At 37.3% G+C, this 22,495-nt stretch overlaps 1 long non-coding RNA gene across 3 annotated transcripts in view; it reads right to left on the minus strand.

Moving 5' to 3' along the window:
• The window catches only part of LOC148190008 (uncharacterized), a 114,729-nt gene extending 94,958 nt beyond the window's left edge, over positions 1–19,771 (minus strand). For all 3 annotated transcript variants that reach the window (XR_015776148.1, XR_015776149.1, XR_015776150.1), the window contains exon 1: positions 19,467–19,771. This is a non-coding gene — a long non-coding RNA (uncharacterized LOC148190008). The remainder of the gene's footprint in view (positions 1–19,466) is intronic.
• Positions 19,772–22,495: the final 2,724 nt, after the last annotated feature.

Raw genomic sequence — 22,495 nt, forward strand, 5'->3', positions numbered from 1 at the left:
GGTGAAACTCCAAACTGGATTTAACAAAATCCAGAATTCTAATCTTGTCAGCATATTATGCAGATAATGGCGGGGATCTGTCCATGCTGGCTGGATATCCCCACTTTGAATCATGATGGCTACTTACAGAGGAACTGCCGCATTAATCGGCATGGCACGTCATTCATCTCTTCTAGTTTACTGTTGGAACTGAGGGTGAGGCGCACTTCACATGCAAACACAAGAGCCAATCAAATCTCTGCTTTTAGTGCCTGGGCCAATACTGCACAAGGAGCAAAGACTTCCCTGACAGGGGGTACAGCTTGTTGTGCCAGACACCTGGAGTTGGCCACTCAGCTTCCAGAGAGCTGCACTTTCACAGGGTGGCATGACTTGGCATGATATTTGTTAGTTTTATTATGTATTATAAAACTCAATCCAGTGCTGTATCACAATTAAGGCTTTGGAAAGGCTTCGCTGCATTGCGCTCTGGCTCTGACACAGCTGCCAGAAACGATACACTGCCATTATAGCTGGTGTGCCAATGTCCATCATACGTTTTTGTTTTTTTTTGTTTTTTTCCCACCATTCCAGTATATTCAAGGTCTTTTTTTTTCCTCTTTTCTTTTTGCTGAGGCAAATCACATCTATGAAAAGAGAAACTGATTTGATCCAGAATGTACTGATATTGTTGCCAACAACTATTGCAAATTGTTTTAAAATGTATGTTTGATGATGTATACTTAATTTTGTTTTTACTTCAGGGGTGTAACAGTACCTGTAACGCTGACATTAGGTTCAATATAAGACATCCACGGTTGGCACACCCTGTGACCCAAATAATTACTGCCAAAATAGTCTATTCATGTCTACTACTCACACACGTGGTACAAAAATTCCTGAGCAAGAGATTTACCTGCAAAGTTTTGGCAGTGCACTAGTTGCTGTCGCTCAGCTGAAGCACGCTAGTTGGCTAGCCCTGTTAGCTGGTTAGTCAAGCTAAATGAATGATTTGTGTCTAAATGTATGTCGATACTGTTCAGCCAAAGTATGGTTTATCTGTGAAAATACTTCAACAGAATGAGACAAAAACAGATTGAGGGCGAGTCCTTCCTCTCACAGTGTTCAGGCAGCCTCTCACTACAGATTGTGATCATGATGTGATGATATAGTGTTGTGAAACCACACTTGCATAATATGGCAAAATGCGGAAAATGCCAAATTAAAATGTGTGGTCACAGTGCTTGAGCCCCAATACACTGAACCTTCACGGGTGCCTTTTTGTTTGTCCTTTGTGCCTGACCTGTACAGACGTCAGCAGCTACAGCTCGCTGACGTCTTCAGGAGTTAACAGGTCATAGTCTCATGACTGAGCATTAGTGACATTTGTGTCAATTGATTTTGTTGTTGTTTTTTTTTATCTTACTGACAATATTCCAGTATTTGAGTCACTTAACTCTTTAAGTAAGAATTACGGCCAATGCTGAATGTTTAAATTTTTTAAAAATAAATTTAAAAAAAATATAATTTGCATTTATTTTGATTTACCTGCTGTACCAAAAGCAAAATAAATCATGACCCAATAACCAAGATACATAGTCAACTGTTAATTTTGTGTACCGTTATCACCCCTACACTGTATACACAGCAAAACTATTTTTTTGTCCATGTTTTCAGGACCACACTTACTATATAAGATCTAATATCTAGTATGTTATTGCAATATTGATATAATATCAATATATTGCCTTGTCCTGTTTGAAAGGAACTTTTAGGACCTTTTATAACAAGAAGAACAGGAATATATTACAGCTGAAACACCCCTGTTTGAAGTCTCAGCTGCTTTAAACCCACTGGTCCTCCCTCATAGTCCCCCACACCCCCATCCTCACTAATGACAACTTTCCATCTTCCATGGTCTAATTCTAACTCCATTATAATATCCTCTACAAAATATTAGGATTTACTGCTCTTCCCATGAATAGATTGACTGGATCAGTTGCGAAAGTTAAGAGTCTTCATTTCACTAGATTCACCCACTAATTTCATTCATGAAAGGGAGGAGACAGGATTTAGATGGATTTTTGAGCTTTGAGCCTGGTGAGACCTGTGTTATGCAAAAGAGGTTCAGAACAATATGAGAAAGGTGGTATACTGGTGGAATTGATTTTTAATGATTACGACTTAATGACTTGTGTGCAGAGCTCAATGCGGTGGCAGCTCGACTTCCCCAAATGATTCTCCCACCTTTTGCAATGCTGTTTTCTGTTCTCAGACAATGTCAAGCTACTTTTAAGGAGAGCTTCTCAAATTAAAGAGGCAGCTGTAGTGCTGTCTCTCTCTCCATCCCTGCAGAGTCTCTCGCTGAAAATGCACAGAGAAGATGTAGTGTGGTAGTTTAAACGATTCAGAGCGATCAAACCTACTGCTCAGCTCGGGATGCTGCTGTACAGGCAGACCTGTTATGCTCTCCTTCAGCACTTTCACAGCTCAGCATGAATCCACTCTGCTAAAAGGCTTATAATAAACTTCCAACAATTTCAAAGGTGCTCCTCAAAGGCTTCTCCAAGCTGGGTGAGGGGAATAGCCACCTACTAAAAAACTGTCCACTGTGCAAAACTAGAAAGGTATAATGTAGGCCTATTCATTGCTAGAAAACACTCTTTGAGGCAGTATAACAGGATTTAAGAGTTAAATACGTAGAATAGAGGAGCAGAGACCCAGAAACCTGTGACTGCAGCTTTGACAAGGTGAACATTTTTTTTTCTCTTTTGAGTTGCATGTATCTGCTCTTTTGTGTGGAGGCTTTTGCCATTTATAGGTTTATAAATGGAGGTTTACATTTCTTAAGAAAAAAATACCCTCAAGCAATTTAGTGTGTCATGATGTCTAATTAAATCCATGAGTTGAGTGAGTTTAGATTTTGAATTGAAGAAAAATATGAGATTCAGACTGCATCGGGGAAGCCTTGTCCATAAAACTGCAATAAAAACAAAAACAAACCACTACAAAAACAATTGTTTATGAAGGCAAGAGCATCAAAAATGCACAAAGTACAGTGTTTGAAGTCTGTAGTCAAACTGACCTCAGCCATTCTCAAGAAACCATAAAACAATATCAAATTGAATCCAAGTAAATACCAAAAGAGGATCTGGGTTCAAGTACAGTGTGTTCAGTAATATAATACAAAATCTCAAAAATTTAACACAAAAATAATTATATATATCAAGAGTGACAAAAAGCAAGTATTGGAGAAGAAAAGATGAAGATGTGAGAGGATTTTTCTATCTCAATATCATATAATACTAATCAGTGCGGGGGGTGAGGGGTCATCATTTTGCACTGGCCCGCATGAACTAGTAAAAAGGCGCTGAAGTAATTTATTAACCTTTTTTGTTTGTTTGTTTGTTTGTTTTGTTTTTTAACTTTCACTTGATTTTACTTAAATAGTAATTTTCACTTTCATTTCAGTATATGTTTTTCATGAGTATTTATACCATGACAGACAATATTAATTTAAAAAACTGTCTTTACATCTCAAATCTGTCAGATGTTATTGGAATTTTGTGGGCACAGAATTAGTGTGTGCCTGCTAGTAAGTTAAAATTAACTTAATTTCATTTTTGTTCTTTTTCATATTTAACAGTCAGCACAGGAAGCACAAAGCAGTTGGCTTCGACCAATGGCTGACCAATGGCCCCAAAAGCCATAGCTAGCTAATGAACACGCCTGATGTAATGTCTTGTGTACTTTGTAGAAAACGAAATCTCACACGTCAATTTTGTAAAGCAGCCACTTTGATGTGTACACAGCACATGCCACTCATGTGTTGATCTTATATAAAATATGTTATAAACACATTTTGTTGATCCATCAATCTTCTATAAACATGTAAACCCAGAGCACACCGGACGAGAGCCATGACACAGCCTGAACAGGTTTAACACATTTACACACTCAAATCGACACCTAAAGGCATTTTTTCTTAAACTTTCCAATATCAAAACCTATGTGTCTTTTGACTGTGGGAGGAAACCCAAGCAACCACAGGAAACCCACACATACATGGGAATAACATGCATAAACCTCTTAGAAAGGCTCCAGCCTTCACATGACGTACAAACTTTCAACTACAAGACGCAATCTTATACAATGATGGCTGGGTGATGCAGTGCTTGTTACATTCCAAGCATTTTAATTTCAGCTTGGATGTCAGCTCACCACCAGCACATGAATGCAGCACACTGAAACAGTGTCAAAAAAACACAGCGCTGACTCCGTTGTTTGCTGGAGGAATACTGAGGCTTGGCTTCTGATGACAGATGAAACTCTGACCATGACAGAGCCAGCTAAGTGCTGGGGTCCTGTATGACAGAAAAAAAATTGATTGTGAAGCTCAAGGTTTTTATGAAACAAATAAACTATGAACTACTTATCATTATTCATTGTATAATGCATAAACGTGGCTTAAGTGGCATGTGTTCAAAAACCCAAATGACCAACAAGAGCAGATTCTCGTTGTTATTTTTATTCACATATAAGTTTGAGATGCACCAGTTAATCTGCTGGTGACTAGAATCAGCTGCTTTTTGGCTTTATAGCTATGACTGGTGACCAGCAGGTCAGTTTCACATATAGGTGATCTGGTGCTGATCAAATCTACATGCATGTGCCAACCATTGTCAGAACTGATGCAGGCCAATTTTAAAAGTTATAATTCATTACCATGCATGCTGCACATGGTTTGAAATCTTTTTATTAATCTCGGGGTATACCACCAGAATCTGTATCAATCATAGTTGATAGGCAGCTTAAGAGCTTATCGTATCATGCCTAACTTTAACACCTTCCTTGTCATAGTATTATTATGTTGCCAGCCAGCACCAGCATTTTTGTTCATGTTTACTAATCTTTCAAGACCCCCAGAATATTTTGTGTTTTGGATATGAAAACAATGAATATATCAAAATAAAGAACTGCTTGTTGGGAGTTGGCAGCAATCATACACTCAGATATCAATTTATTCCTTAAATATAACCAAGCTAGAAACTCACTACAACTGAACTCACACTGCAAGCAACGTCTCCTCCCACCTGTCACCCTGTGTCTCACACACACACACACACACACACACACACACACACACACACACACACACAGCACAGGAGGAGGGGGGAGTGGGGGTACATTGGTCTGACAGCCGCTTACAGCGGTGTTGTGCAGTTACTCTGAGCAGCAAGCACGGGAATAAATTCAGTATATTTCTACCTTGTTCACTGATGATCTGAGTATGTCGTCAAATGTGTCTCTTGTTGCTTTTTAAAATAACTCCGCTGAGCAGGTCTGAAAAGCCGCTAAATAGCATTAAAGTCTTGTTCTGAAATGTTGTTCTATTGCACAACATCTGTCACAGCACCCCCTACAGGATAACAGTGAAAACACTGACAGACAAAATCTCGTCAGAGAAATTGTTAATGGATCATTGACATATCATGTATAAAATTAATCTGCACATGCTCCAGTTCAGAATGAGACCAAACTCTTCACTGGATGTCTGTTTTAAACCACAACAAAGGCCAAAATGTGGTTTGCAACAAACAAGGCAAAGCTTGTTCCTTTTAGCCGAGGCAATGTCTGGAATACTTGCTGCCAGTTCAGAGGAGTGAGGAGTCAGCAGTTAATGATAATATAAAACTGAAACTGCGACTACAAGAGATGTGCACACAAAATATAAAGCTGATTGTTCCAGTAGTTTGCAAGATTAGCCACGAACGGACAAAAAGACACACTTACACATGCAAACAAAACATGGCAGAGTTAATAAATTGTCTTTTTATTTTACTTGACTCAAAGGCTCCACTCTTGCAGGCTGTTGCACAATCTAAAGAGATGCAAGGCATTGTGGATCAGTTGAATATGTTGAGTAAGCTCATGTCTCATACTACAAAATTCTTGCCAATCTAGGAAAAATCTGAGCTTGCGTACAAATAGCTAACATGATATGTAGCACATTACATATTTAATTTTACGTCATACTTAGTATGAATAGTATGTTAGTACATGCTTTTGGGCATAGTCTCGGTCTCATTTTCATGTTTACAGGGATGGTCCCATTTTGATGCAGTCCAGAAAGAAGTACTTAAAGGATTAAACTGATATCAAAATCATTGCAAATTAATTTTCTGTCAGAAGACTAATCCATTAATTGATGAATTGTCACTGCAAAAAACTACATACAAAATTCCCTAATGGAATTTGTTAAAGACAGAATAACATGGATTACAACTAGAGCTGCAAACAATTATTTTAACTAGCAGTTTTATAGTCATTATTGTGTAGATTAATCAATTAATCATCTGGTCGATTAAATGTTAGAAAAAAAATGCAAGGTGATGTCTTTATACACTTGTTTTGTCCTACAAACTGTCATAACTCATAAATATTCTGTTTACCATAGAGAAATAAAAATATATATTATAATATATATAAAAATAATAAATAAAAAAAAAAGAGGAAAGCTTCACATTTGAGCAGCTGGAACTAGCATTTGGTTTGGGTTTTTCTTTTTTGGCTTTTTGCTTGAAACATAATTTAGAAGACAAATTGATCTTAAAACTGTTGTTGAACAATTTTCTGCTGATTAATGAATTAATGAATTAATTCGCTAAATATTTTAGCTCAACTACCACAGAGAACCCTTTTTACTTCTAGTTGCAGGACTTTTCTTTTACTTATCCACATCATGCATTACCACACACAAAGTTGCATGTAAGCGTTGTGTTTGCGTCCTTTTTTCCTGTCATTCCTGTTTATGCATCTATCTGTCAACGTTCACATCAAAGCAACCCTGATGGGCTTCATAACCTATCCTCATAACAACAGGAGATGTTGGCTTATTAAAAAATGATATGACCTGTTTTATGAGGCAGAAAATGTCTGGAGAAACATCTGTGAAACAAGTTTTGTATTAAATATGTAGGAGCTACATTCAAAATTCCTTTTTGCATGGGATGGCAGAGCTATAAAGAGAATCCAGAGTGTGGGCCCCCAAGCTCATTCAAGTCTCGCCATTCTCCCTTTCTGACAGTCAAAGCTGAATGATCTTGCTCTCTATGCCTCCCTCTCGCTATTTCCTCAACTCTGTAGGGATAAAACAGTCAAAATGTTCCTATCACTGCCAGCAATTAGTGACTCAGGATTGTCTCTGATCGTTTTAGAAAATCAAGAGAAAAAACAAAGCATTAGAGGTATTTTTTGTACTCTGCTCTTCCTGAAAGCATTTGCGCAGGCTAAAGAGTTCATTAATGTCGTTTTTGTTCTGAAGTGGAGGCCTCTGGAGACATCCAGAGAAATGAAGGAAGGATGGGGGAGTGCTGCAGTACAGCAGGAAAACGAGCACAATACCAGTGGATAGATTAAAGAGGCTGGGTTTCAAAGGCTTCTTTATAACCTTTTAATGCACTGTTGCTTTATCCCTGAGAATTACATTGAACTGATATTCTTTATTTATCCTCACACATCTGATTTTCCAACCTAATGGGATTATGGAATCTATATTTGTGCTTTAATCATCATCATTTGCACAGTAGATCTGTAGAGGTCTTTTTATTCTGTTTATTTCGATGGCAATTTGACAAGACCCAATATCCATCAGGCAATAGCTCTTCTCTTCCACTCTAATTAAAGCTACATTACATAGCTGCATGGTAACAAAAAAATCTGTTATGATATGAAATGGAAAATACACGTGACAGGTGTAAATGGCTTTACAGCCTTGTTGTGATGGGGAGGTTGAGTTGTAGTGTTGTGCAGTGTGTTTATAGCCGACTGCTTTTTGACGAGGAAACCGGGCAATGCTTCCACATAGGCTTACAGAGAAATGTCATCCCTAGAGCGCTCTATAGTCATTGTGCTCGTAAGTTTGTGTGAGGAAATCAAATAAATTACCAATTTTTCAACAACAGTAATTATAAAAAAAAGAGGAAAAAGGGAAAAAAATCAAGGAAGATAAGTAATAAATACATTTCATATTAAAATGTTTTCGCAATACTGGTAAAAAAATAAAAATGCAATCACAATTTGATTATTTTTCTATACCGTTCAGCCTTATGTTATTAAGAATAGTGTTACAATTTGTTCCCCCTTGACTATTTTAAAATGTTAATGTAATTGTTTCAGTATTTTTTTTCTCCCATTCTGCTTTTAGGTTTAGCTTGCCTGAGAGCAGCAGGGATAAGGTGTTCTGTTCTAGTTTGTTTTTGTCTCATTCAGGTAATAAAGAAATCTGAGTGAAGCTGAATGTACATTAGCATGTTTGGTGTGTTTCCATTCACATGCTCTACAACAGTGGAGCAACACAATCACATCATCATCTTATACACAACTCTTCATTGCTCTTGTATCTGACCAGGAACTCGCAGGCCGTAATTCCAGCCCTGGTGTTTTACTGTCACTTACCACAGTGTGACTGACTCGCACACCTTTTATTATTGTTCCAAACTCAGAACCAACTGCCACTGGCATACTGCTGAATGTTTACGTGCAGTTGCACTTGTGCTTGTGAACTGTGGGTCTGCATTGCGTGCATCAATCTACATACCATGTATTCAGAGTACTGCTACATGCACCAAACCGTGAACCCTGTACGGTGACGGTTCAGCGCAAATACATGAGCGATTGTTGCCCTAATTTGAACCCAACTCTATCTGGTGACACCAGCCTCCTCTCTGAGGGAAAGCAATGGCTCAGTTACACAGAAATAATTCAAACATGATCTGCACAAATAGGGTGGATGCCTGCAGTGGTAGCTCAAAAGGAGAACACTCAGCAAAATGTACACCATGCAAATGTAGACATCAAGTATTGCTCCCTGTTGAGTACAAACAATCACACACAAATGAAAAATGTAACTAAGCAAGTTGTGCTACAATGGCAATTTTTATGTTTTCCAATTTGACTCCAAATTGGAAATCAAAGGAGCCCCACTACCAACATTTAACTCACTGCTCTAAGAGGTAGAACCCTAAAATTGAATCACACTGGGGATGCACAAGTTAGATTAGAGAGAACATTTGTGTGTTTATAATAGATAAAATTGAAAAATAATATACACTGCATGTTTAGAGAAAGAGCGATGTCTGGGTTTATCCTCCCCCCTTTCCGTAAAGCATGACAAAAAATGCAAAAATAAAAAAAAAGAGAGACAAATAATCTGCAATTTACAATGTAGAGAGCAAACTTAAATTACACTGTAATTATTTGCTTTTCTGCAGACATACAAATGAACTCTTACGTAGGTGGGAAGTTGTTTTTGCAAATTCCCTGTTATGCCCACCATACACTCAAAGACTTTGAAAAGACACTCACATCTAAAGACAATGTGTCATAAGTCACAGAGTTTTTAGTCACAGAGTGTAAGATTTTGCTAAGACTGCAGGGCTTCATGTCCTTTTTTTTTTTTGCACATAGCTCTGATGCTTTAAAGGTTTAAAGTTTAGTATTACAAGTCACAAATTTGTGGCAAGTATAAAAGTCTTGTAGTTTGAGATGGTTAAACTTCTGTGTACGGGGGAGTAAAAAAAGTAATTTTCCATGACATTTAAAATAAATACACTATATCAATGCAAGAATGCTGAAATTGTCTTAAATACCTTTCAGGAGTAGTTGACTCTGGTAAGTTAACTTTTTTGTAAACCTGCTGCTCAATAGAATGCCATTGTCTTTGTGGCTGGTGAATGAAGCAAATCCAGCAGCATATTTTACCAGCATTTGGTGCTTGTTTTCAACATTCAAACAATTTTTATTTGCTAATTATTATGGAAGACTTTGTTTGCAGTGCTACTGTACAACTCTCTGATTTGGCTGTGAAATTTATCAGCAACACTGCTTACTGGATTCCTTGAACAGTGGTCCATCGTGGGTAAATGCGCAGCTGCAGGTGGCAAAAAAAACACTCACAGCTACCAAGCAGAACAGTAATGCACTATAGTCACCTCAGAAACAGGCAAAGTAAGCCTCACCCCAACGTCTTTATCTCACACACACACAATGCAAAGCTGTATAGCACGGCTACTACGGCGGTATTTCATTCATTGCACACACTGATATTTGCTATTAGCCTACGAGTTAACCATTCATTTATCTGAAAATTACTAGCTTCAATTATATGATAATGTGACACTGCTTAAATCATATCAATGATAATATATGATTTTTTAGCAATCTAGCAATCTTCAGCAAAGAAGTACATTTAGCTAACATTTTTCCTAGGAAGGCGAATGAATGACCCGCCCTGTGTCTCTGACTGGCTTACCCTGACAGTCTTACTCTTACCCTAAACAAGCTAACTCCTCTTGCCCAAACCTAACCAACCCAACCAACGAAGGCAATGAGTACTAGTGAATCAAAGAGATAGTAAAGTGAGTCATGCCTTTGCCATCCTGGGAAATAAATTGACATTTGGGACGCAAATTTGCGTCTCCTAGGAAACTAAAGGCATGACCGGCCCCGCTCTGCTTTATACTGCCTCTGACTGGCATACCCTGACATTCTTACCCCAATCCTTACTATCCTAAACTTGCCTAAATCTAACCAATCCAACCAACGAGGGCAAAAAGTACTTGCCAATCATAAGGAGAATGGGGTGGGTTAATTCTTCGCTATCTGAGGAAACACAAATTGACTTTCAGGACAGTGTAGCCAGCTAGTTAAAGCACATAGTAGTGCTATACCCAACTCAGATATGTGCCAGTTGAATCAGATTCGGCAGTTTGATACGAATATCCAGCGATTCAGGTTTTGTTTTGTTTTTTTTCTACATAAAGTTTGAAAGTTAGAACAGGGCTCTGAGGGACGTTCAGTCTGACAGTAGCATTCATGTAATATAGTAAACAAGCTAATGGCGCTAACCACAGATGGCAAATGCATAACAAGATTTTTGCCGACACGAAATGTCAAACAAAAGCCAGAGAGACTTTATCGCATTAACTTGCTGTGGATTTTGAAGGCATGCAGCAATTTCAGTCCACTTTTTTGAGGCACAAATGGGAGGCCATATCAAAGAAGCACTCTTGTTTACTCCACAACTCCATCAGTTTCTTCTCCTTTTCAATAGTCCAAGAAAACTCTTGTTTATCGCTGTCTACACGGTTTGCTGCTTCCTCTTTCATGCTGGGGAAAGCACCTGTTGGTTGTTAACAATGTCTGTATCACTGAACTTCAGTTGTTTTTTTTTTTTTTTTGTTTTTTCATCAAGACTGTAATTTTACTACAATGGTAAACATGTTTGACAATACTGCAACTCAAGCAAACTCTCATGATTTCACACAGACATAGGAAATTTGTCTGCAGCTGGTTAAAAAATAATTTGGTATAATGGCAGCAATAATATACTTAAGACTTGGCAGCTTCCTAAAATTTTCAGACGACATACTTTCACCATTTATGTGCTGAAATAGATTGCACATTAAGTCTCTCCTGGAGGTCTACTTCCCTTCACATTTCAAATCTTGGATGGCCGTATATGCATAAAACTAAAATACATGCATACATATGTATATGACTCATTAAGAGCTTAAAGTCTTAAACACAGAGATTAACTGGAATGTGCCAGCCTGTGGATTTTAAGCATTGTCATCTGTGGCCTTTGGTCCGCTGCACAAGAATGTCTACTGCCTTTGAGCTTTGAATGAAATGTCTCAGTGACTGCTGGCAAGATGAAAGGCTCCATTTTGAAGTGGTTAGTGCTGGTGTGCTCGACCGGCTGCCTTATATTCCTCCTCCTGTCAGAAACACTTGGCTAGACACGTGTGAAAACCCCACTGCCATCCAGAGCCTGTTATCACATGAAAAGGCTGCTCTCTGACCATATGACATTTCTGAGCATGTTATTCTCCACCACATTGTGTACAATTTACTTTTAAACTCAGGGAGACTCAAAGTAAACAGGGACTAAATGCATTGATGGCACTTCGAACAGTGGCTAAATGCTGTTTTGAAATAGATGAGCCAGTGCTGCCCAAGCATACAGACATCTCCCTACAGCTGTGTAGTTAATATGGATGTGAGCAATTTATATGCGTGACCATGGAAGGGACGCACCTGGGGCTGGCTTGATGAAGAAAATGCCTCACTTTAGACGCCATGTTTTTTAATTTTAGTCCTCTTTTAGCTTTCCATTAAGTCATTTTGAAACTTAAAAGCCTCATTCCCACCAAGTGCCTGTCGTTGAGATGAAGAGCCATTACTTTCACATCTGGGTCCAAGAACAATAGCATCAAAATAAGATTGTATGGGGAGGGCTCTCTCTGTGCAAAACAGATTTTACTTAGCTCTCTGCAGCAGGCTGTAATAACCACAATTGTCAGGGATCAAATAGAAAATGTAGGCTAAACAAATCTGCTGTAACCAGTTTGGACAAAAAGCCATTAAGGGAAAATTACCAGATAATAGTTTGGAAATAAGTGAGTAAATTCAGTAAAGAAATGAAAATAAAAATACAGAGGAAGGATGCCAACATTTTGTATGCATTGACTGTTTATTTGTATGCCATTAAATTTGTGGATATTAACTCCAGGTATCATGAGGTTTAAAACAGCGCATCAGATGAGGATTTTTGAGTACATGCGCCCTCATTCCACCAGTGGGCCAAATCCTACATCAGATATTTTGAGTTCTTTTGTCTATATTTTTCAATATAAAATTTTTAAAATATTTACTTGGAATAACTAAGGTTTGATTTTTTCACATTTTGTTAAATAAAACTACTTGCTTCTATCACGATTACTTCTACCAATAATGCTACTGCCAATATCAAAATGTAAATACTATGGCCACTCAGTGTTTCCTATAGAATTAAAATCCAAGTGTGGCAGTAGCCGACGACAGGGGAGGTGTCAACATACTACCTAAAAATAAGGTAAAATATTTTTATTTTTTTCATCTGTGCAGCTCAGGGTTGAAAATATTGTATCGAAACAACTTGACTTTGGACCAGCATGTGTGTATGACATGACCGTGTGTGCAACTCATCTTAACGCTTCCTTTACCTGTTAGTCCAAGACAAACTAAGACGTGTTATTTTAATCAGAAAATCTTATCTGAGAAATTATACATTATGTTCAAAGCCCTAAATCATGAGATTGTCTCAGAGGAATTAACAGAAAAAGAGAAAAAAAGCCAACCCAGATCTGACTGATCAATAATCAATCACAGGAGAGAACAAAGTTCATGCATTATGCAACAGGGGATGGATGAAAAGAAATAAAAGACAGAGAAAAGCATGTTGGTGAATCTACCAAATCCACAGGGTTAAGCCTACACCACAAACTTAAGTAGTAAGTAGTACATTTTTTTTTATGACCAATGTAAATAATATAATATATATATATGTATACTGCTTGAGAGACATATATGTGTGTGTGTGTGTGTGTGTGCGCGCGTGCGTGCATATGTATGTATGTATGTATGCATATATATGTATATACACTGTATATGCATACACTCTATAGATATAGACATAGATATAAATATAGATATAGATATCACTCTCTCAATAAGATACAAACAGAATAATACGGAGAACATGTAAAATGCATTAAAACAAAAAAAAATTCTGACATTATTTTAATTATAACATTGGCATAAAGATAAGGTATACTGTGCAAACCTAGCTCTAGCAGCACTTGAGTGTGTGTAAAAGGTGTAAAATGGGATAAAGGGATAAAATGTCCTGTATGGGTTTTTTGTCAAGATCAATATTTAAACAGATGCCTCATTATTTTCAAGATGTTTCAGTGTTCCCCTAAATTTATGTGCGATGACTTCCCATTTATTCCTCTTTCTTTTCCTTTTTCATTGCTCAAACATGGCATTAAGTAGACCATATTTCTGTGTTGAGCCTAAATTGAGCATCAGCAGTCTCCTCAGGACCATGTACAGAGAATATACCAGTAATAATAGTGATGGATAGAGCTACTTACAAAAAGGTACAGATGCATTTAATGGGCAGTCGAACATTTTAATGGTTATAGGAGCACCTTGTTGCCCTACTCTCAGCTCTCACAACACCTCACCATGCTGTTAAGTGCAACTGGAATGGAATTATAAAAGGCATGAACAAGATTTGAAGAAAATGAGCACTGGAGAGACCATCAAAGGACCAGGAGAGAGATTATGTTATTGTACACATTTCCTCCTGTGTTTAATCCTAAAGTGAACTAAGGTCATCTTGACATGTTTGACATTATTCCTGAACAAAGACACACCAGGGGGCACAAAGCTGACACATGGAGTGTAAAGCCTTTAGACATGTAGTTCATTTTCTCTTCATATTTAATTTCTTTAAGATCTGCAGACAAGCCACAGTTTATCCTACCTAATAGGCAAAGAGCCTGTATGGATGACATAAAACACAGGAACAAATTAAATTAATGAACAACATGATCAGTTATTAAGGACAAAAAGTTAGATTATCGCTCTTTCAAATTGAATGGAACGCATACAAGTTAAACATAAAACATGAAATAAATGTTGCTTGTCTATCGGCCAAATACTCAAACTTCTGTCAAGCTGTTGGAAGAGGTCAAATTGATTTTCTCAGACATTTTTCAGACTGTGTTTTTAAGCTCATCATCATCTGTGACACCAGCAGTTCTGTACCAAAGATTTGGTCCCTGGTGTGCTTCTGTCCTTGACATCTGGAGATGCATTCATCTCATTTTTTACTCATCAGGAGTTTATTTCCTCTGTGTACTAAACAGACATGTACCTGATCCAATATTTTTTCCTTTACTATGGATTTTAAGCACACATGTATTTACAAGGCTAACTATGGCCTGTGCATTCCCTCAGCAAAACCTAAAACAATGTGCAGAAATCAATTTTGGCCACTTGTGAATATATGGTAAGAAACATGGCTCTTATGCGGATCATTTTTCCCCCACCCCTACTTCACCTATCAGGTGGAGATGAAAAAACAGGGTCAGAAACAGACTGTACAAATAAAAATTTCTTCATTAAAAAGGTACTGTGTGGAGATTTTCTTCTGCACAGGCAAAAGCACACAGAAGCTGTTGTGGTAAAGTAATTTCCAATGTGGTGATTAAGGCAGCTCAATGATGCAATTTGTGTTATTACTACCATATTTTGTTGTTTTTGCAAATTACTTAAACTGATAGTTAAACAAGGGCACAGCATTTTTTTCAGCTGCTCTGCTTGCTTTGACACAGAATATGAATGGAATAAAAAATGTCAGCACCCACCAGTCTTTGTGGGTTCAGTGTCAAGTTGTCCTCTATTGTTGTTGTTTCGCAAAGTGGTTTTCGTGGTTTTTGCCCTGTCGCACCTCCACTATGATTGGACAGCTGGGTAAAAAGTGACAATGACGATCAGCTGTAGTTGTTTACCCAATGTTTAAATGTTTTCAACTCTCAGTGATCAGGAAAATGCGCAGAATAAAATGCACAGCGCCTCATCACGCTGCTGGCATTTTTAGTAGAGTGTAAATATGTAGCACTCCCATGAAAAAAGGGAAAGCAGGTGGCAGTAACATGCCAAGAAACACAATAATGCATTAACAAAAACAGTGAAGAGGAAGTCTGCAACCTAGCAAACATGTATGCAAACAATGCAGGTTTACAATGCAGAAAAAATTGCAAGTGTTTCGTATAAAAGGAAATGCATTCATCATATTTGTACTTTCATTTTGGAAGGTAAACCTGCCGACTGGCGAGTATGTACCATAAGCCTTCTAAATTAATTTTTTTTCCTGGGGCAGCACGGCCTTGGCAGCCGCTCAGCTGCAGCATATCTAAAGAAACAGAGTCTCACAATTTTTTTCCGGATGACACGCACAGTTTTCAGCAAAACCGGACAGTGAAAATGGTTTTTTGCTCATTAAACTGATTTTATACCACCTTTTATTAGAGTTCAGCAGTTTTAGTATCTAAATCTGTCACAGACATGAGGAAATACAAACATGTCTGTTTCAATCAAACCTTCCTGTTTCTGTTTCAAAATAAAAACCCTCTGACAACATTTCTGTAGACAGAAGCCCCTTAGTTGTCAGCACAAGGCTTTTCACTGTGACACATTTACAGGACTGTGTTGTTGAAAATACGGTGGCTGCAAGGCTGCATAAATGAGTGGAGTATGTGCAGTTAATTGTAGAAATACAGCAGTTATAACAGTAGGCAGCTGTGCTACAGCCACCACAAAAAACGCTGCCCATGTAAACACACACTGCTCATGCGTGCAGAGTAGCCTGGGCTAAACCTCCAGTGCTTGTGATGTGCACTGCATGCAAAACATCCTCAATACAGCCTCTCCTGTATGAAGTTCATAGAAAGATAAGGGTCCATATTTTTGACGGTATTAAAAATCACAGCGTCAGGATCTCTAAATAACCTTTTATACTGTAATATCATGATACCGCCCATTGTGAAATTAGCGCCAGAAACTGGCTAAATCTGATGAAAAAGGATGCATATTTATATTTCTGTCACTGTATGTGCACATTATTTCTGTCCCACAACTGCTAATGGGCCCCTAATTAGATCCATACAAGGACAAATACAGACAGACAGACATTCCACTTTATGGCTATAAACCGCTTTCTTTCATTAAAGTTGACTTCAGTGTCTTTGAAATCTAAGTTAAATCCAGAGTAACGTGAATAGCGGCACAAACAAAGGCTGATGCGAACAGCACATTAAAAAAAGGCCATGAATCAATTCAGATGCTTCTTGCTGTGATGATACAATGCCAACTGTGGAGTCACTACAACCCTCTCGTTGAATCTGTCTTGTAGCAACACACTATAGTCAGTGTACGCGTGTGCATGTTCCTGCACATGTGTGTGTTTGATACCTGCAGTTAGATTTATTGGATTTGGGGATCACTCCTGCTGTGTGCTCTGTGGTAGGAGTGGGTTTGACTCAGTTTCTCTGTGTGAAGCTGGCATCGTTTTGGACTGACCTTGCAGTGGAGGTGTCACAATGTGGAGCTGCTGTCATTACTCAATTAGACAGAATGAGGCACTGGCTAACGTGACAGTACCATAGTGTGAAAACTAACTGAGAATTAGATTCCAGGCCTGGCAAGGATTGTTTAAATGTACCGACAGAGGAATCAAACACAACAGGTCTGTTTTTATGTTATGATATATGAAGCCTTAGGACATTACTCCACCTGCCTCTCTCGGTAGGGAAAAAAAAAAAAAAACATGCACGCTGCTCAAATAAGCAGCAAGGTTAATGGAGTGATAGGTCAGGATAGATCCTGTTATACCCCTTTCAGTGTAAAACTGTGTTGGCGGTTGATCTTCGTGGGTCAACGTGTATCATCCAACCTGGGTTCAATGGGGGTCAGTCTCTGTTTGGCTTTGGCAAACAGGAATTTCTATTAGGGTATCTAATTGAATGTTATTGATATTTTAAGAGACATTAACCCAAGCACTCAGCTGGTCTATAAAGGAAAAAAAAAACAAGAGGGTGACGGACGAAAGATACCTAAATGGACGAGACTAAAAGCATCAGGAGAAAGCTGAAACTTGACTGTGTATCTTAAATTAACAGAAATGGATCAAACAAGGGCTTTCTGTGCATTCAAAAGGCCTACACCATAATGTTTCATGTATGAAAAAAAGCAAGTAGTAACAGCTGCTTTTCATGCGATGCCAATTTATCTTTTTATAGGCAACCCGGCTAAAGGACAACAGTATACAACACAGAGATGGGCAATAACTAACAAGATATTACAGTAAAGAATGACAATAAAATGCTGAGGATGTTTTATGTAGAAAGAGTGTCACCATTACATAGATTGTTCAAAGATGCAGTACTGTATGAGTTGGGCTTTCAACACTAATTGTATGCTCAAAGAAACTCAAAAGATTTTGCTGCAGTCATGCAATACTTTAAAGTTGTGTGCGTGGATTTAATTATAAATGGTATTAAATTGCTTGTATAATACTTGCCATAATTTCCCTTTCATGTCAAACCACAATATACTTTACAGTATGTAATTGAATGGGTGTTTGTTATCTTTAGGACCACATATAAATTGATATGTGTGCTATAATGTTGATTCAGCATGTTTAATGTTTAGTGATTAACTATTTGTCTCTTGTATGGACATTGCATTTTTAATGGGGCATAATGCTCTGAATAAATGACGTCATTATATGCAGGCTCAACTACTGTCTTTGGTTTATTCACTTATCTAAATTTTAAAAAATAAATAAACAAAAAACAACTTTTTTATAATGTGTCAATTTACATCCATAAAAGTCGTTACTACAACTACAATTGACTACGATAAGGGTAATCCCGCTGTTCAATTATGTGAAATTTGACTTTAAAAAAGACAATTAAAAAATTATATAATTATAATTAATTTATATAGATTGTATTTTCTAAAGGGCCCCTGATTATTTTGTTGCATTCACACACACAGAGAGATATGCACATGCATTCACATAACAATATTGGATTTAATATACTTTAAAAATCCACAATCACAAAGGAAATGCATTCAAAGGAAACACACGAGTTTTTGTGAGCAAAACTGGCTGTAAATATCTGAGTAAAAGTAGTCCTGCATGTGAAGTTTGACTAAAGTAAATGTCCAAAATTTTTCACATTGATACTTGAAATACTTGAAATATCAAAAGAAAAACTCAATTCTCAATCTGCAGAATAGCCTATTTCAGAGTATATTATATTACTAGATTATTATTAATAAAGCATTAATGTGTACATTAATGTGGCAGAAGATTTAAGTGGAGGAATTGATGAAGTCTTATTCAACCTTTAGTAAGACAATATAATGTATTTGTTGGTCATATTAAGATTTAATATGCTTTATTCACTATACAATTGCTTTTTCTGCTATACTATTTTTGTCCTTATATTGCATGCCCCTCTAACTTTGTACTGCAACTAGCACAGTAGTTTCCCTCGGGATAAATAAAGTTCAATCTTATCGTCATAATCTGAATCTGCAAGAAAACTAGTAACCTAAATTGTCAAATAAATGTAAACATATGCATTTGCCTCTGAATAGAATATATTTACAAAGTAGCACAAAACAGAAAAACTCAAATATAAGTACAAAAAAGTGATACTTAGTACTTCAGTACTTAGTTACGTCATTACTTTTAACAACAGCTCAGAGGTGGAGGTAACAAATAAAACAACTCGTAACAAAGTTAACACACAAGAAGCCTTGGGACAACAGGATATAACCAGAAAGCTATGATAAATGAACACTGTGAATCCGCCAGGCCAAACATGACTGAACACACAACTGAATCCAGCAACAACAACAACAACAACAACAACATGTCCCCGAGCTAACCAACACTGCGGTGCACAGTTTAACACAGCCACAGAATCAACACAACATGACCGCAAACACGAACTTACAAAGTAATCTACTGCGCAACAGATGCACAATAATGCCATTAGTTATGATTAAACTTCACTCACCAAGTCGTTGAATCTACCGTCTCTCAAACAGCCGCTGGATGGAGGAGGCAGCGGCTGACGGACTGCACCTGGCTAACAGGTGTTAGCTTTATTAGCTCCGACTGGTGTCTGTCTCAAAAGTTGATATTCCTCTGTCGTTGCACGCCTTATTCCCGAAGTTTACTTTGTCAAGTGCTTAAGTGCTGCCGCATATATTCGCCCAACTGCTGGTGTAGTCTGTAGGTCACAACTAAACATTTTCTACGAGCTATTTTTTCATGCCTCTTTGCAAGTTGGAGAGCTTAGCGTCAGTTAGTGTAGCATCCACTTCCGGTCACGTTTAAAATCGCCTGCGCCAACTTCCGGGCTAAACCTTTTTTTTTTTTTTCTTTGGTCTGTTTGTTTTTTGAATATACAGCAAAGATGCGGAAAGGTTCTTCATAAAAAAATGTTTAGAACATTTTGCAATGAACAACAATTAAAAGTTTCTGTGGAGCAACTAAAATTCTCAAAGATGATTTTAATTTTTATTGTTTTATCCTGTGGAGACAAATTATTTATTTTATTTTTTCCAACTTCCATTGTCTGCACTTGCTTTTTGCAAGTTACTGTGAAGCCATTATCTTGTGCACAGGAGATCAAAAATATCACCCTACTTAATTTATTGATAGGGTTGATCTGACAAAAGGCCAGCTTAAAAAAAATAGTTCTTTCGTTTCATGTCTGTGCTGGTGTCGGTGCTGGCTTCCACCTTAAAGTTCTTTTTTTTTAAGTATTGCATTAATCATCATGAAATTTGGACAAGCTGTACTTTATGTAAATGCTAGTTAACAAATCTAAAGAAACACGCTCACAATGATTTACGTAGATAATGTTATACCTGCTGAATATCATAATGTTATTGTTATTGTGAGTTAGCATACTGATGATAGCATTTAGTTCAAAGCACTACTGTGCATACACAGTCTTACAGAAGTGTGTGGCATTAGACTCTTGTTACATTATGCTTATGTAGCTATTTTTCAGTGTAATGGGTGGTTGCATTTGAGGGGCAAAGTGATTCAGTGTCCTCAATTCCACCGCAGCATTGACACTCTCCACAATGGTTTTCAACATGTGAATCCTTGCCTGAGCAAAACTCTCATTATTTGATGAAACATAAAAAAGTGTTTTTATATCACCGTTTGATTTATATTAGTAGTTTCTGTGTTTTACTGTTACAGCTGAATTACCCATAAAAAGCTGCTGACCTGGCAAAGAAATGTTTAAAATTTCATCAGTGAAACACTTCTACCCACATAACCTCTGTGAAAGCACATCCCCCCTGATGGGTAAATATGGATGTCAGCAGATGAGCCCCTCATGTATCCACTCTCTTTAAAAGCTAATGTTAATAGTATATAGTTAATAGTTGTAGGGACGATGATAGTTGGTGATGGAGAAATAACTCTTCCGCGTCCTTCTTGTGTGATACAATTTTCCCTCTGATTGGCCAAGGCTCTGGCCTAGTAGAGGTCACTCTCTCTTTCCTCATTCAATTACAGACGGGCATAAATCAAGCTGTTTCTCCAGCCATTTTGGGCGACTGCTGACCACTTTATTATGACCTTGTTCAAATTTGCAAAGGGTATTTTACTCTTTGCCTCTCTATCCCCCGCTCTGTGTAATTTAAACAGTGACAGCTTCGGCTCATTAAGGTACCATCTGGTGAAATGCTAAATGAAAGAAGAAAGCGCTCAATAGAGTGTGGACCTCCAACAGGGCCTAATAATCTTCTCTGTCAGCTGTTACTTTCACATTCAACAGTGTGCTGGATAGATACACAAGCTGTTATATAAGAGAAGGCAGAGTCTCTCCTTATGATGTTGCAATGCGAAAGAGGTCATCAAAATCGATACATCTCTTTTTCTTGACTTCTTGACCAATAACGTCTTGGTGGAGCTTAAAATTGTCCCTGCGGTACACAAGGCTCTTGCAAAACATTGTAGCAGCAGTATTTGACAGATAAAAATCCAAAAAGTAAATCGTGACTGAAAAATGCATGAAAACCCAAAATAGTAAGATGAATAAAAAATATAAGGTGCTTAGATATACTAAAGTTCCTAGATTTGTAATTCCCTGGTTAAAATTGTTTTTTTTTGGTTTGTTCATTTTGAAGTGGATTCAACAGTCATGCAAAAGATTTTTCTAGTTTCAAAACACAGTCGCTCAACAATCTGTAAAGCTGGAGCTGAAAGACTGAAGAGGTGGTGCTAATCAAAACTAATGAGCTGCATCCATTGTCTGCTTACTAGTCGTATAATGCAAACTGCTGACATCAACTTTTATTACAGCTTAACATAACATTATTTCAAATAAGTAGCATATTCTCACCAAGGTATTGTTGAAATCCAGAGCCCTTCAAACAAATTATCCCATATCACTGAGCACACAGATCAGAATATACATTGCTATATCCTCTCACCTAATAATTATAATAATAATATCATAATAACAACAACAACAACAACAACTTGGATTTATATAGAGCCTTCCCAAGGTCACTTGGGAAAAAGTAAGAACACAGAAATAAATAAATAAATACAACCTACACTGACTATTTAACAATGATTTAATATAATTAACAAATTTACTTGTATGCATGAAGAATATGAGAAAGTTTATATATTGTTATTTGTATATTACTGTAATACCCCTGAATTTAATTTTTAAAAAAATTAAGCTTAAAAGTCTATTGTTGTTTTTTTGTTGCAGTACATCACTTAAACAGAAGTAGTTTTCAGACAGAATCAAGAGGTTTAATATCAGTTTGTACTTGCATTTAGTAAGTATTAGCTGGGAAGAAATGTTATTTAAGCCCTTCAGTATTTTTCAGATCATCATTTTTTGTCATACTGTTTACTGGTTGTCAGTTTTACAGATAAGCTCAGTGCCAATAACATTTTTGTTTTTAACAACAATAGATGATCACTTTATTTTGCCAAATCTGTCTTGGTGCTGAAAAAAAAAAGTGTTCAGTGTTTTCAGGAAATATTTACTTGGTGTCTTGC

The sequence above is a fragment of the Plectropomus leopardus genome, chromosome 3 (assembly GCF_026936395.1).
Source record: "Plectropomus leopardus strain MGB_pleo_1.0 chromosome 3, ASM2693639v1, whole genome shotgun sequence".
Classification (NCBI taxonomy): Eukaryota; Metazoa; Chordata; class Actinopteri; order Perciformes; family Serranidae; genus Plectropomus; species Plectropomus leopardus.